A 12,865-nucleotide genomic window follows, 5' to 3' on the forward strand; every position below is an offset into this window, starting at 1 on the left:
CTTAAGATTTTCTCTGGATTGGCAGGGCAGATTCTCTACACACCAGGAAGGCATACACCTACTTTCTTCAACATAAGCAGAGATTCTTCTCAGTTCTCAAGATATGGCATTGCCCATGGAAGAAAGACAACCAAAGGTAAGTACGAATTTTACCACTGTATTTGGTTCCACACACTTCAATTAGCTGCATGCATACAGGGAGGATACCAACCTGGTTAGCCCACCTCATGTTACCCATGCACACTTAGGTATACTCCACATACAGTTAAGGAGAAAGAGGGAGCCAAGTCATAACCTACAAAACAGATTTAACAGAGAGAGGTGAAAGTCATAGTTCCAGGGGTTCATGCAAAATGTTTTCTGTCCTCCTAATATACAAGTTGCTACCACCTTTTAATCGTAGTTGGCTGTCATTCATGTAAATAGGAGTATAATGAAGGGTGGACCACAACAGTCCAACAGAGCCTACAACTCTGCTGAAGTGCATCACTCCAAGATCATATAGAGCAAGATGTAGGAGACTAGTGATGGGTGGGTTCTGCACTAGAAAACATACCGGGACTGTCAGAACTTTAAAATGAAGAGAAGGTTGTGTAGTGGACCTTGTGCAATGAATGTCTGACACTATTCTATCCCTATGCCCAGAAAAGTCACACAATATGCATAGGTAGATTTTCAGTTTTTATTTGGCCTGGGCTGAGTTCATGGAGTTCTGCTACATGGAACTCCGCAAAGTGCTGAAAAAACTCCACTGCGCAGAGTTCCACGAGCAGCAGTGTTTGGGTAAGTTGAGTTGTTCGCTCTGATTTTCAGCACCAAGTGTTTCTCAGCACAAACAGCCTCATGTGGAGCGCCAGAGGGTGCCAACTTCTTTCTGCCGCTTGGGTAGATTTTCTACTTGGGCGGCAGCTTCCTCAACACGAGCAGCAGCTTTCTCAAAGCAAGCGGTGGTGACCTGCTGAGAGCGCCCATGTTCAGAAATCTCACTTGCCAACTTAGCAATTTCTCTCACTCACCAACTTAACGATGGTGAGCCAGGCAAGAGAAAAAACTCTGCTCTGCGTCACTTCATTGAGTTTTCGGAATCCTATGCGGAGTGGAGAAAACTCTGCAAACTCTGCAAACTCTGCCGGCAGAGCGGAATTCTTCACCCACCCATAGTTTTTATATAACAGCATTCCCCATTTCAATGTCTTTAGAGATGTTGGTTAGCTTGTATACGGTCATTTGCCTGCTGATTGTAGTTTACACTGTGTTGCGGTACATTTCATTCTGGGAGGCGTTCCACGGGTGCAACTTTGGTGTTTCCATGCATCCATCCATGGATTTCACGCAATCGCAGATTTTCAGAGGTTTATCAACCTGGAATTGCATGAAATTGCAACGCCTCCCAGAGGATGGCGTGGCAAGAAGATTATTTTTTTTTCTCCTTGTTATTTCCTCTTTTTATGTGTGCTTCAGTTTGCAGCACACATAGAAAGAGAAAAATGTCTCGAGAGACAATGCACCATGCACCATGGTGCAAGAGTGCGTGCATTGGTGCTCCCTGAAGATCACCAGCAAAAGGAGAGAAAAGAAATGCTCCATATCTTTATAAATATGGAGCATTTCTGCCCTCTACCTTTCACGCAACGCAGAGCAGCAACTTTGCTCGCTGCCCTGCGTTACATTAAAGTTTAGTAATTATGCCCCCAGTGTAGAGGTATGTCTGCTCTTACTCAGTGCAAGTCTACAACACTCTTACAATAAGGTAACTAGTACCATATACTTTAAGGGCACACACATTTCACACTTCCTAGGCACTTGTATTTTGTACACATAATTTAAAACTAATAACATTTAAGTACAATCATACATGGAAAAATAAATTTACATTGGTGGATGCTTCGTAAAGATTTTCATACACATATTGCCGAAAATGTGTGTTAATGCACGAGGTGCTTTTAAGTGTATGAGTTTCTCATAAAAGATGACGTGCCTGATAGCTATCTGCGCCGGTCAAGTCCTATGCAAGACACCTAATTTAAAGAACATTATTTCCCTCGCAATCACTTGATTTAAAATCCATGTATTATGTCTCTCATCCACACGACTCTTTTTATATACGTCTTTTTCAAACTTTATGTGCTTCACCTCACTTTTTCTCCCTACTTAGTTTTGGTATTTCAGGCTGAGTATGAGTAAGAGGTCCTTTGCTCAGCCTTTTCAAATCAGCTATTCTGTATCTGGAATAGACTATTTTTTGGCCTTTGCCCTCATTGCATGGGAGTTTGATCCCTCCATGGCCCTCTAATTTTGTATATGCAAATAGCCAACTTGAACGCTCGCCCCTTTCCACACCCACCTCATTACGTCTGTTCTCACAATAAATAGATATAAATTGTGGAGTTTTAACCTAAATTACGCAGGCGTGCCACAGATTTACGCACATGCAATTTGTGCAACTTGGGCTTTTTTTTACCTTTGTACATCATGCACATTTGTCACAAGCCCACATTATTCTAGAAAGAAATCTAAGCGATTGTGAACCTGGACTTTTTGTATTGATTCCGTAGGATCTAAAAGTAAGTTTTGAAAATATTTCGTTTATTTCCTAACAATTAACATTTGAAACACAGGATGCTGTACAAGTAAAGCCGCGCTCATAACTTAAGACTAACCAACTTTTAACATTCACAGGTGAGGAGAAAGAAATTCATTTCATTTGAAAATTAAAGTATACCAAGAACCTCAGTTAAGATATATTCAATCGCGAACCACTCCTTCGCCTATTGGAACACACTTCTTTGCTTGTACAACAATAAACTGATTAGAACGTAGTGGACACAAAACATAATTAGAAAATATTTGAAATCAGAAAATAAAATAAAATAGGAAGTTAAATGTGCATTCTTACCAATCTAGAGCCTCTTGTGTTTCTTGCTGAGTCTTCGAAATTGGTTAACTCTGTAAGGCTAATGTCCAACACTGAAGGCATAGGCAAATATTGGCTATTCCAAAGTGTAGGGAACACTTCGAATTTGCTCTGTTGTTAATTAACTGATGTTACACAGTGAAAAAAGACCCCACGCAAAGTAAACTTGGTTTAAACTTTGTTTAAACCAAATTGTCTTGACTGAAATTGGATGCCTCATCAGCTTCATCAGTCTGTATTGCTGTAATACATTTGCTTTTGCCTGTGTTACTTTGACCAAATGTTTCACAATAATCGTAAACTTAACACAGTCTGAATCATTTTGTAACAGTCATGAAAAAGATCACCATTAGGACTGGCACATATTCAACACTAGTGTAGCCTGTTTCTCAAATCCTCCATTAAGACCCCATTATGAGATGTGCACAGTGGTATTCCGAGGTTAGATATCATCGTGCCCTACTACAAGTTTTGTGTGCTTTAGACACGCATCCGGTAAAACCAAATATCTCTTGCTATTTACCTTTTGCTAAAATTCCAGCACATGCAAACTTACAATCAATAATCATTGTGACATATATATGTAGGGCATACATAGGACATATGTACCAATAGACTGGTTCCAAAACATTCAAATAATAGTGGGGGGCAGTCTGACCTACCTAATTAATTTTCATTAGGTAAGTCTCTGCGGCTCACTCTAATTAAATACGATGACAGGGATGGTGGCCTGCAGGGATCAGCAAACCATCATGTTGGTGAACGCGTTTAAATAAAGACATTTTTTTAAAGCAACACGATTTCCTTAAAAAAACGTTTCTTCTCTGGACCACTGCCAACTCCCTCATAAAGTTCCTCCACAAATCACACTGGGAAAAGGGTGCAGTGGTGACTCCATTTTGAAAATTAGTTACCATTCAATCTTGGTGGTCAGTAACCTTTCAATGGGTTACAGTGATGGTCTCATAGTAATGAAATATACTGTGTTTGTGAGGTATGTCTGCAAGAAACTGGGTTACTGTTTGAGGCAGGTGAAACTCCTCTAAAGCAGAAATTCTCCTTCGGATCTACAGACCAGCAAAGTGACAGTTCGGTCAGCAGTACAAAAGTCTTTCTTACTGCCAGAGTAGCCACAGGTCAGAAGTGTACTGCAGAGTTGATATGTGAAGTGCAATATATATACTTGGTGCCCTTCCTCTGGAAGGTGGGAGAAGCTTCTAAAAATTCAATTTGAAGTCCACAGCTATCCTGCATCCTTTGGCTCCCATCCTGCCAGTGATGGCACATCCAGGCACACCTAAGCTCTCCATTGTGTTTGTTTGTCTAGGAGGAATAAACAGAGACCAACTGACAACTACACCTAGTCAGACACAGGGACAGGCTGTAGCAACGAAATGGCTAAGGCAGGAAAATGGCAACTTTGAAAAAGTGGCATTTTCAAAATTTTAATTTAAAATCTGACTTTTTTTTATAAGGTAGGATTTGTCATTACAATTCCAAAGACACCAAACATGACCTACTTCATGGCTCTCATTTGGAAATTACAGCCTATTCAATGTAATAAGGTAACTGTAATGTTAGTCTATAGGAGAGACATGCCTTGCAGTAGTGAAAAATGAATTTAACACTTTTTTGCTACCAAGACACATAGGCCCTCAATACAACTTTGGTGGGCGGCAACCGCCAGCCGCCAACTTGTAACCGACACGCGGCCGCCAATGCGGCTGCACTTCCGCGGTGGCCATTTCAACATTGCCGCTGGGCCGGCGGGCGGAAACCGAGTTTCTGCCCGCCGGCCCAGCGGGGATGTTGGCCGCAACACGGGAGCCGGCTCCAAATAGAGCCGCCGTTGTTGCGGCGGAGCGACGGGTGCAGTTGCACCCGTCGCGCTTTTCACTGTCTGCTATGCAGAGGCCCCCGACTACCCTTTCTGCCAGCCTTTTCATGGCGGTTCCTGCCACCATGAAAAGGTTGGCGGGAGGGGGACTCGTAATCCCTGGAGGATTACAACCGCCGGGACCAATGTGGTAAACCGCCGGTCCCGGCAGTGCGACCGTGGCGCTTCCGCCGCGGTCGTAATACATAGGATTGCCCCACCAGCCTGTTGGCGGTGCAATCCGACGAAACAGCCCTGGCGGTCTCTGTCCGCAGGGTTGTAATGAGGGCCATAAAACTTAAAAGTACATGCCCATCTTTTTAAATACACAGCACCCTCCCTCTGGGCTTTCCAGAGCCTAACCTAGGGGTGACTTACATATACTGAAAAAGAAGGTGTGGGACTGGCAAAAAAAAAATATTTGCCAAGTCGAAATGGCAGTTTAAAACTGTACACAGACTGAAATGGCAGAACTGAGATATGTTTAAAGAACTACTTTAAGTGGATAACACAAACAGTGCTGCAGGCCTACTAGTAGCTTATAATTTACAGGCCCTGGGCACAGGTAGTGTCGCTTTACTGAAGACTCATGCCCAGAATCTTGGACCCCATGGACATCCCTCGGGCATCACAGTATCGTCGCCTCAAAAGCATGCTTGTGCCCCTCTCTCCTCTTCCACCAGGTGAGACATCCTCCTAAGAGAGGCATGTGACTGCGCTAGAAAAAGACCAAGATCTTCGAGATAGCCCCCAAAGGCACCCATATAACAAACTTTCAAGTGCTCTCATGGGATCTCAAGGGCTCCTGCTGCAAGCAGAGAACTCCCCCACCAATCTTCTCATATTTTGCTTGTGCTCCTCTCTCCCACAGGTTAGCTAATCTTTGTAGGAGAGGGGCGTGGTAGCGCTGGGAAAAACTCCAGAAACAGGATCAAATCAGCCAGCTTAGTTCATTCCCAAGGTTACCGAGCCATACATCAAACAGCCTTCAGTTACTGGTGGCAGCCAGGAGCCAGCAGTCCCAGACAGACAATTCAACTATTGTATGACTTATATGACTCACACACCTCAATAAAATTAGGTCAGGGAAAGCCAGGAGCTCACTGCTGCAAGGAAGCAAACGGAGGAAGCCTCCACAGTGACTCATCCACTCACTCCCCTGTAATCTCTCCTGCTGTAACTATCTACTAGCTCCAGGGACAGGCAGCTAGCTCTGACAACTAAGAAAGAATCACCTCTAAATTTCAATTCCTGAGAGATACAAACCTGGCCATCGTACTTGACTCACCTAAGACTAGAGGCCTGCCTTCCCCAATAGAATTAACAAAAATAATACAGACGGAAGGACTATGTAGCAGTGTCATCACATAGCACCACACCATGTTAGGACAACAACGGACATCTCCTAGCCTCAACTGGTGGATAAAAGTCCCCCTGAGGGTACAGAAAGTGTAAATTAGGAACCACTTCCAGGCCCAGCTAGCAAGTCTCAAGATTATGAGGTGGTCATATACTTAACCTCTAGCCCGCGCCCCAGTCTGACCAACCCGTATACATTGGCCTGGGGTGCAGTAGGCCTATTTCCTCCTCAAATTTCAAGCTCTTGCACACAAGGTCTAACAGAAACTATAAACAAAGGAACTCCAGCAAGTGGCATTAGTCCAGCAAGATCAGGAAACAAGGCAACAGACCAGGACATATCAGGTGACCCTTCTATCCCCCTGACTGCTGGGACCGTAGTAGCCAAAAATAGCAGCATATGATCACTCTAAACCATTGCACCAAGCACGCACTCTCCACGCTTCAGTGGATGCTGCAGACTTCCAGTAGCCCAAAGTTACAGATCCTCCACTAGTTCCCCTAGCTCACCCTAAATCGGATGGGTCCAGCCAAATGTTGACAGAAGCACATAGAAAAGTCTCAGGCCAAAAAAGGCCACAACATGCAGACTTCCACAAACGCACAGAGCACACAGAGAACGCAAAGACCTCCTACTTGACACAGGAAGAGTGGGACGTGATGTTAGCCTCCTACACTGTCAACACTGAGTTGGTAGCCAAACATAAAGTGGCGATTCTAAAATCAGAGATCTGTAAAACTGAGGCTGCAACGTAAAGGAACAATTCCCCCTTGGAAGCAGGGGTCTGGCCTTCTATCCTGAAGACAATACAGTAAATGGTCAACGCCATGGAATACCACTCAGCCAAAATGGACATCCACATAGAGATATTGAACACTGTTGCCTCCTTTGTGGCTGGGATCGATGGTAAGATCTCTTATTTGAACAAATTCATTAGAAAGGCCCAAAACAATGCAAGAGGGCTAACATTATGTGGACTTGTTCCCCAGTACTGGATAAACTGAGCACGTTACTAAGCATGCTCGCAAATTTATTCGACAAGCCAAAGGCCTTCCTGATGCCCTAAATGGATAGTGGACCAAAATTACCCCCAGAAGAAACATTCAGACAATGGTGGCAACACAACACTGACTAAACACAAAAACAAAACTCGCTCAGCAGCCAAATGTCTCTCAGGCACCGTTCCACTTCCAAGCACTGCTCAAGAGCCTAGAGTAACTGAAATAGACATAGCCATGATCAGGAAATAAAGAGAAGCAATTCTAACAGTGAGCCCTGTAGCAGTAAAGAGTCAAGCCACTTTGGCCCAAATGGTCTACCTCCAAATATACTACCAGAAAGCTCCTCAGGAGTAGTTGGCAGTGCAAGACCAAAAATAAGATAAAAATAAAACCAAAAATAAAAAGGAAGGGTCAAGGAACAAATAGTTCCCTGAAACCAACTGGCAGAGGATCTACGCTATCTTTGCTAACACCACCCAAATGCCTGAAAGGAACGTGACAAAGTCCCCTAATGAGGGAGGGGGAAGAGGCAGACATAATAGAAGATGAATTCCCTTTACAACAAACAACACCAACAGCTGAGGGCAGGAATGTGCCAGCTGACAATAAGCAAAAGCCAAGGTCTCCTCCATCCCTAACTCCCCGCCAGCCACAAGAGACAAAAAGAAAACAAAAGAATAGCAGGGTGCGCCATCAGCTTCAACCAAACCACATAGAGCCTCTATAAAGTCCCACAAACTAATAAAAGAGGAACGCTTAGCAGGAATTTCATTGCCACTCAGAAAGAGATAGTAATCCAGGACGAGTTGGCAGGAGGTCAGCGATCCCCTGGAACAATGACTTCAGATATCCTCTCAGGAAGCACAAAAATCTATAAGCAGGACCTACCAAGAACCATTCAGGCCAAACCGGAGAACTCCCTGGCAGTACAAACACATGCAGGTCTCTCACCACTCATCAAAGCTCAGCCGCTTGCCAAGAGCACAATTCATGAGACCTCAGCTACAAAAGGACACAGCATAACTCTATTTCACCCACTTTACAGATTATTAGGAAATGAGGACATCCTCAAACAAGGTAATATCATTACACTTTTGAAACAGATCCCAGACCTAGGTGGGGTAAACACAGCTGACATAGAATACATAGGGGCTGATTTAAGGCCCCTAGTGCCTCCTTGCACCACATTAGCGTTATTTCTTTAATGCTAATGCGGTCCAACGAGGCCAAAATCCCCACACCAAATTTACAAAGTGGCGCAATGCATGCAGTGCGCCTCTTTGCAACGCTTTGTGCTACAATATGCCTGTGCCAGGTCAGGCAATCTAAGAGATTTCTTTGCATCAATTTTTGTCACTTTTAATACCTGCTCAGAGCAGGTGTTAAAAGGAGGCACATCATTGTTTTCAATGGGCTTTACAAAATTAGTTGCAACAGTTTTGACACTAGTCCTACAAAGCTCTGAACTAGCGTCAACATTTTTGAGGCTAGTTTGCCTGACTACCGCCAATATGCACCATATCTTAGATACGGCGCACAAATGCTGGCGTTAGAGGGGTGCTAAGGGGCACAACGAAAGTGGCGCTGCAGTGGGTGCAATGCCACTTTCCTTAAGTCAGGCCCTAAATTTATAAACACACCATGGGTTACAGGAAGACTCCACAAAGGTCATCTGGAGCACACTGGATATTGCAAACAAGGTGCAATGCAAAACTAACTACTTCCTAGCTTAAGGTATAAGTGTAGAAGAATCAGGGTACCCGTACCCACTAAGAAGAAGAGGGGGCACCGAACGAGGAAAAACTATCTCCCTGCCACAGAGCAAGGGAAAAGACATGGAACCAGATCCATTACACCATGCCATGAACCAACCCCCAGATTGGACCAGCGATCAGAGAATGGGAATTGATTGCTAGGCCCTTAAACAAGCCTCAAACATCTTGGTGACTGCCACAACACAAGGAAATACCCCTGACACTGAAACTCAAAATCTAAGACTCTGTTTCTGAAATATCCACGGCTTAGCTAATAAACTAGACAATCATGATCTGGTCCAGAACTTCTGAAACTTCTTGGTGGTCCCCCTACAGGAGACCTGGGCCCTAGAACTAGTACCCATCCCAGGGTTCTCACACCATACAATCCTGGAGACTAAAGAGTCCAAATTTGGATGTAGCAAAAGAAGTCTTGCAATTTATGCCTCCACAACTCTTAAAATCAGTGTGTAGGAGCAAATAATAGACTCAGTCAACATTCAAATACTGCACCTAGGGCTGCAGACAGGGTGAACAGCAATCACAAGCCACCTAAAGGTGCTATTAAATCTTTACGCACCTCCAATCCACAAAGATCATGCAGACAGGCTGGAAAAACTGTGCAATAGCATCCTTAGGCTAGGAGCCTCCCAGCAGCACTCTCTGACCCTAGTAACCAACGATTTCAACACTTACTAACTAGGATCCTCCCCAACAAATGAGATAATTGAGGCACAAGAGTGCCAATGGGTCATCCTACCTCAAGTAGATGCAGAGATGGGAAGATGGGACCAAAGGGGCCACATCCTGTTTGGCAAATTGGAACATCTGGGCTAATGGGCCCTATATGGTTGTTTCCAAGAGAATGCCCTGCCAGCAATGTCTTTTCACTCTACTACTTGCAACTCTTTGATTGACTACACTTTCGGATCCCTTCCTCTTTTACAGCAAGGGCAAACTTTCAAAATGGGGGAAAGATCAGCGAGTGACCACCTGCCGCAGGAGCTGGATCTCTTAGTGGCCTTGGCTGCAAACATACCAACTGCAGAACCACAGGGATCTACCTACCTGTCTGACCTAAGAAGGGTAAAATGGTCAGCAACCAACATAAACTCACTGAAAAAGAAAGCCGAATATCACTTAAACTGGCCCAAAGTGATAGTAACCAAACAACACAAAACTGGGAAACATTCCTAACAACATTCTCCCTACTGTAGGACTCAAAAGTAATTATCCATACAGCCCAAACAACACATGGCCACTCAGCATAAAAGTGGAACAAAAGTGTGCATAGAGAAATAAAAATCCTCTAAAGGGAGTTCAACAGGGCTCTGAGGGCGGTATGACGGTTCCCTAAAAGCAAAGCATTCAAAATCAACCACAGGAGCAAGATGAAGGAGATAAAAAGGCCCACCAGGACCAAAAAGAAACAAATGCTCATCTGGTATATAAAGCACCACAACGCCAATGCTTTTTGGTGCACTGTCAACTCCCTAAAAAACAAAGCACGCAATGGGCAAAATCAATCTTATCCAAGGAAGCCTGGGTCTCCTTTCTTACTGCTCACTTTAACATCTATACAAAAATATCAGGCACTCAGGGCAGTCATGGGGTAGCGTTGGCAGTTAGGCAATACAATCCAGGTCCCATCGCCCCAGAGGAGGAGGGAATCTTGGAGGAGGACATGATAAAATGGCATATCAATGAAGGCAGTCCTACTGGCGCTCCTGGCCCAAATGGAATCCCTCAGGCCATCTTTAAGTTAAATCCAACAAAATGGGCTGGGCATATGGCCCCACTCTTCTCCCATGCCTTGTCAGGTGCCACAATCACAGTCTCCTGAAAAGGGTCTATCAACACACCAATCTTCAAGGGGGGCGACATGTCAAAAGCTAAAAACTACAGATTGATAGATCTCATTGATAATGAGGCAAAGTACTATGCAGGCGTCCCATTGGAACGGCTCATGGATTTGGCTAAAGCTTCCTCCAGCATCCCAATCAATCAGAAGGGGTCGTTCATCTGTGTGTCCTTGAATTTGAGGCTGAGAAAATGATAAATATATTAGCTGAAATTGCTAGTGAAGCTAGATCTGGAAAATGGCCATAATGGTCAGAGACATCTTACATTGGAAGCATTGGACTTACTTATCAAGTGACAAGGAACGGAAGATGGGAGCATGAACCCAGGAATGTTTATCCTTGTCATCTGTAAAGAGATATCTATCTTTTCACATAAAATGTTCCTTAAGATAACTGTGAGGGTTTCTGGGCTTCTGTAATTTGTGAACATGAGCTTAAACCAGCTGCTTTTCCTGACGTACTAAAGAATTCTTAATAAGAAATTTGAGCACCGTAGGTTATCTGCCCAGGCTGATCAATAACTGTGGGGACAGACCACCCAGGAGGTAAACATACTGGAGGGCCTAGGCTCACGGATGGCACCGGCACAGCAGCACCATCATAACACTATAGACTGCCTTACCAAAACTGAGAGCTTGGGTGGGCCCTGATTGACTGGTCCCTACAATCACATTATTCCGCCTGGAGAGGCAGTGAACAGCTCAAGCCACGAGATCCCCTCATTTGGACTTGTGGTATTGGCTGGTGGGGTGGCCCTGCCTTTCAATTGAACAGACAGTAATCTGTGGGGCGAAAGAGACTTTACAGCGTGAGTGAGGACGGACCCATGCGGTGCTAGTGCCGGCTACTCCCCAGAACTGAATCACCATTCAAAATTGCCTGCTAGAGAACCTGATAAATAGCAGACAGCAAGACCTAAGGAGTGGTTACTTGGAGCACTTTACAACAAGCCCATAGGGAAGGGTGGTGGGGTTTTGCGTGTTAGAGATGGCACAAGAAATGACTGCAGACACATTGTTGGAAAATGGGTTATTGGTAGGGCAGGTAGGTACCTACACCTAGCAACAAGCCACAAACCTCCACAAAAGTACAGTTAGGTCTCAGTAAATTAATCCCAGCTCTACCCTTGGTAGCTTGGCATCGAGCGTCAAGGCTTAACTTAGGAGACAAAGTGTAAAGCATTCAAATATCACAAAACAGTAATTAAATAAAACACAGGAAACAGTTTAAAAATCCAAAACCAATTTATAAAAATAGCTTATATTTTTATCTTTAAAATGACACAAAAACGATTAAAATCGGTTCAGGGGAACCGGAGATATGAATTTTTAAAGTATTATTATTTTCTAGCGCTTAGAAACAAAAAGCGCCAATCGGGTCATCTGGTTGCACCAGGACCGGGGCAAAGTCAAACTTTCAGGCCGATCGCGATGGAGCCCTGCTCGGCTACAAGTCGCGGGAGGCCTCGGTTAAAAAGTTACCTTCTGACTTAGTCTCTTTTTTGATGTTTTTCTTCCCCGGGACGAACCTGCCAGTTGGATCCGACCTCCTGGAGCCCTTGTCCGGATACGCGAAGTCGGTTTCCTCGGTGGTGATTTTTACCTTCGGACTTAGTCGTTTTTTCGAGATGAAAATCCTTCGACCGGGGTAAACCTGGATCTTGATCCGACGTCCGTGGAGCCCTTCTCGGATACGATGGCTGGAAGGTCCCGGTCAACTTTTTACGTTCGGACTTAGTCTTTTTTTTGGATGTTTTTCTTTACCGGGACGAACCACGAAGTCAGGCCGGGTCGCGGTTGAGGCAAGCCGGCTAGAATTTCCGCGTCGGGTCGGTCACTTTATGGAGCTTTTTTCCAAAAATTCTCCAATCTTTTCCAAACTTCTGGGGCTTCACCCAGATGTTCTTTTAAGGTTCTTTTGGGGTCCACAGCTCACCCCAAGGGTCCAGAAGTTCTGTGATGGTCCTTGGGAAGTGCGGACTTCAACTCCCAGAATGCACCTGGCGCAAACTCCTTTTTGGCCACTAGACAGTGGTCAGCTGGTCACTTTTTCAGGAGTTGGTGCAGGGGACTCTGGTTAGCAATTTTTCACCTGTAGC

General features: G+C 44.6%; 1 protein-coding gene across 1 annotated transcript in view; it reads right to left on the reverse strand.

The window, feature by feature from the left end:
- Nucleotides 1-3,017, reverse strand: part of SERPINA10 (serpin family A member 10) — a 170,143-nt gene extending 167,126 nt beyond the window's left edge. Inside the window, exon 1 of the mRNA XM_069208240.1 lies at nt 2,897-3,017. The gene's annotated coding sequence lies outside the window, so the exon portion shown is untranslated. The remainder of the gene's footprint in view (nt 1-2,896) is intronic.
- Nucleotides 3,018-12,865: the final 9,848 nt, after the last annotated feature.

This window comes from Pleurodeles waltl, chromosome 9, assembly GCF_031143425.1.
Source record: "Pleurodeles waltl isolate 20211129_DDA chromosome 9, aPleWal1.hap1.20221129, whole genome shotgun sequence".
Taxonomy (NCBI): domain Eukaryota; kingdom Metazoa; phylum Chordata; class Amphibia; order Caudata; family Salamandridae; genus Pleurodeles; species Pleurodeles waltl.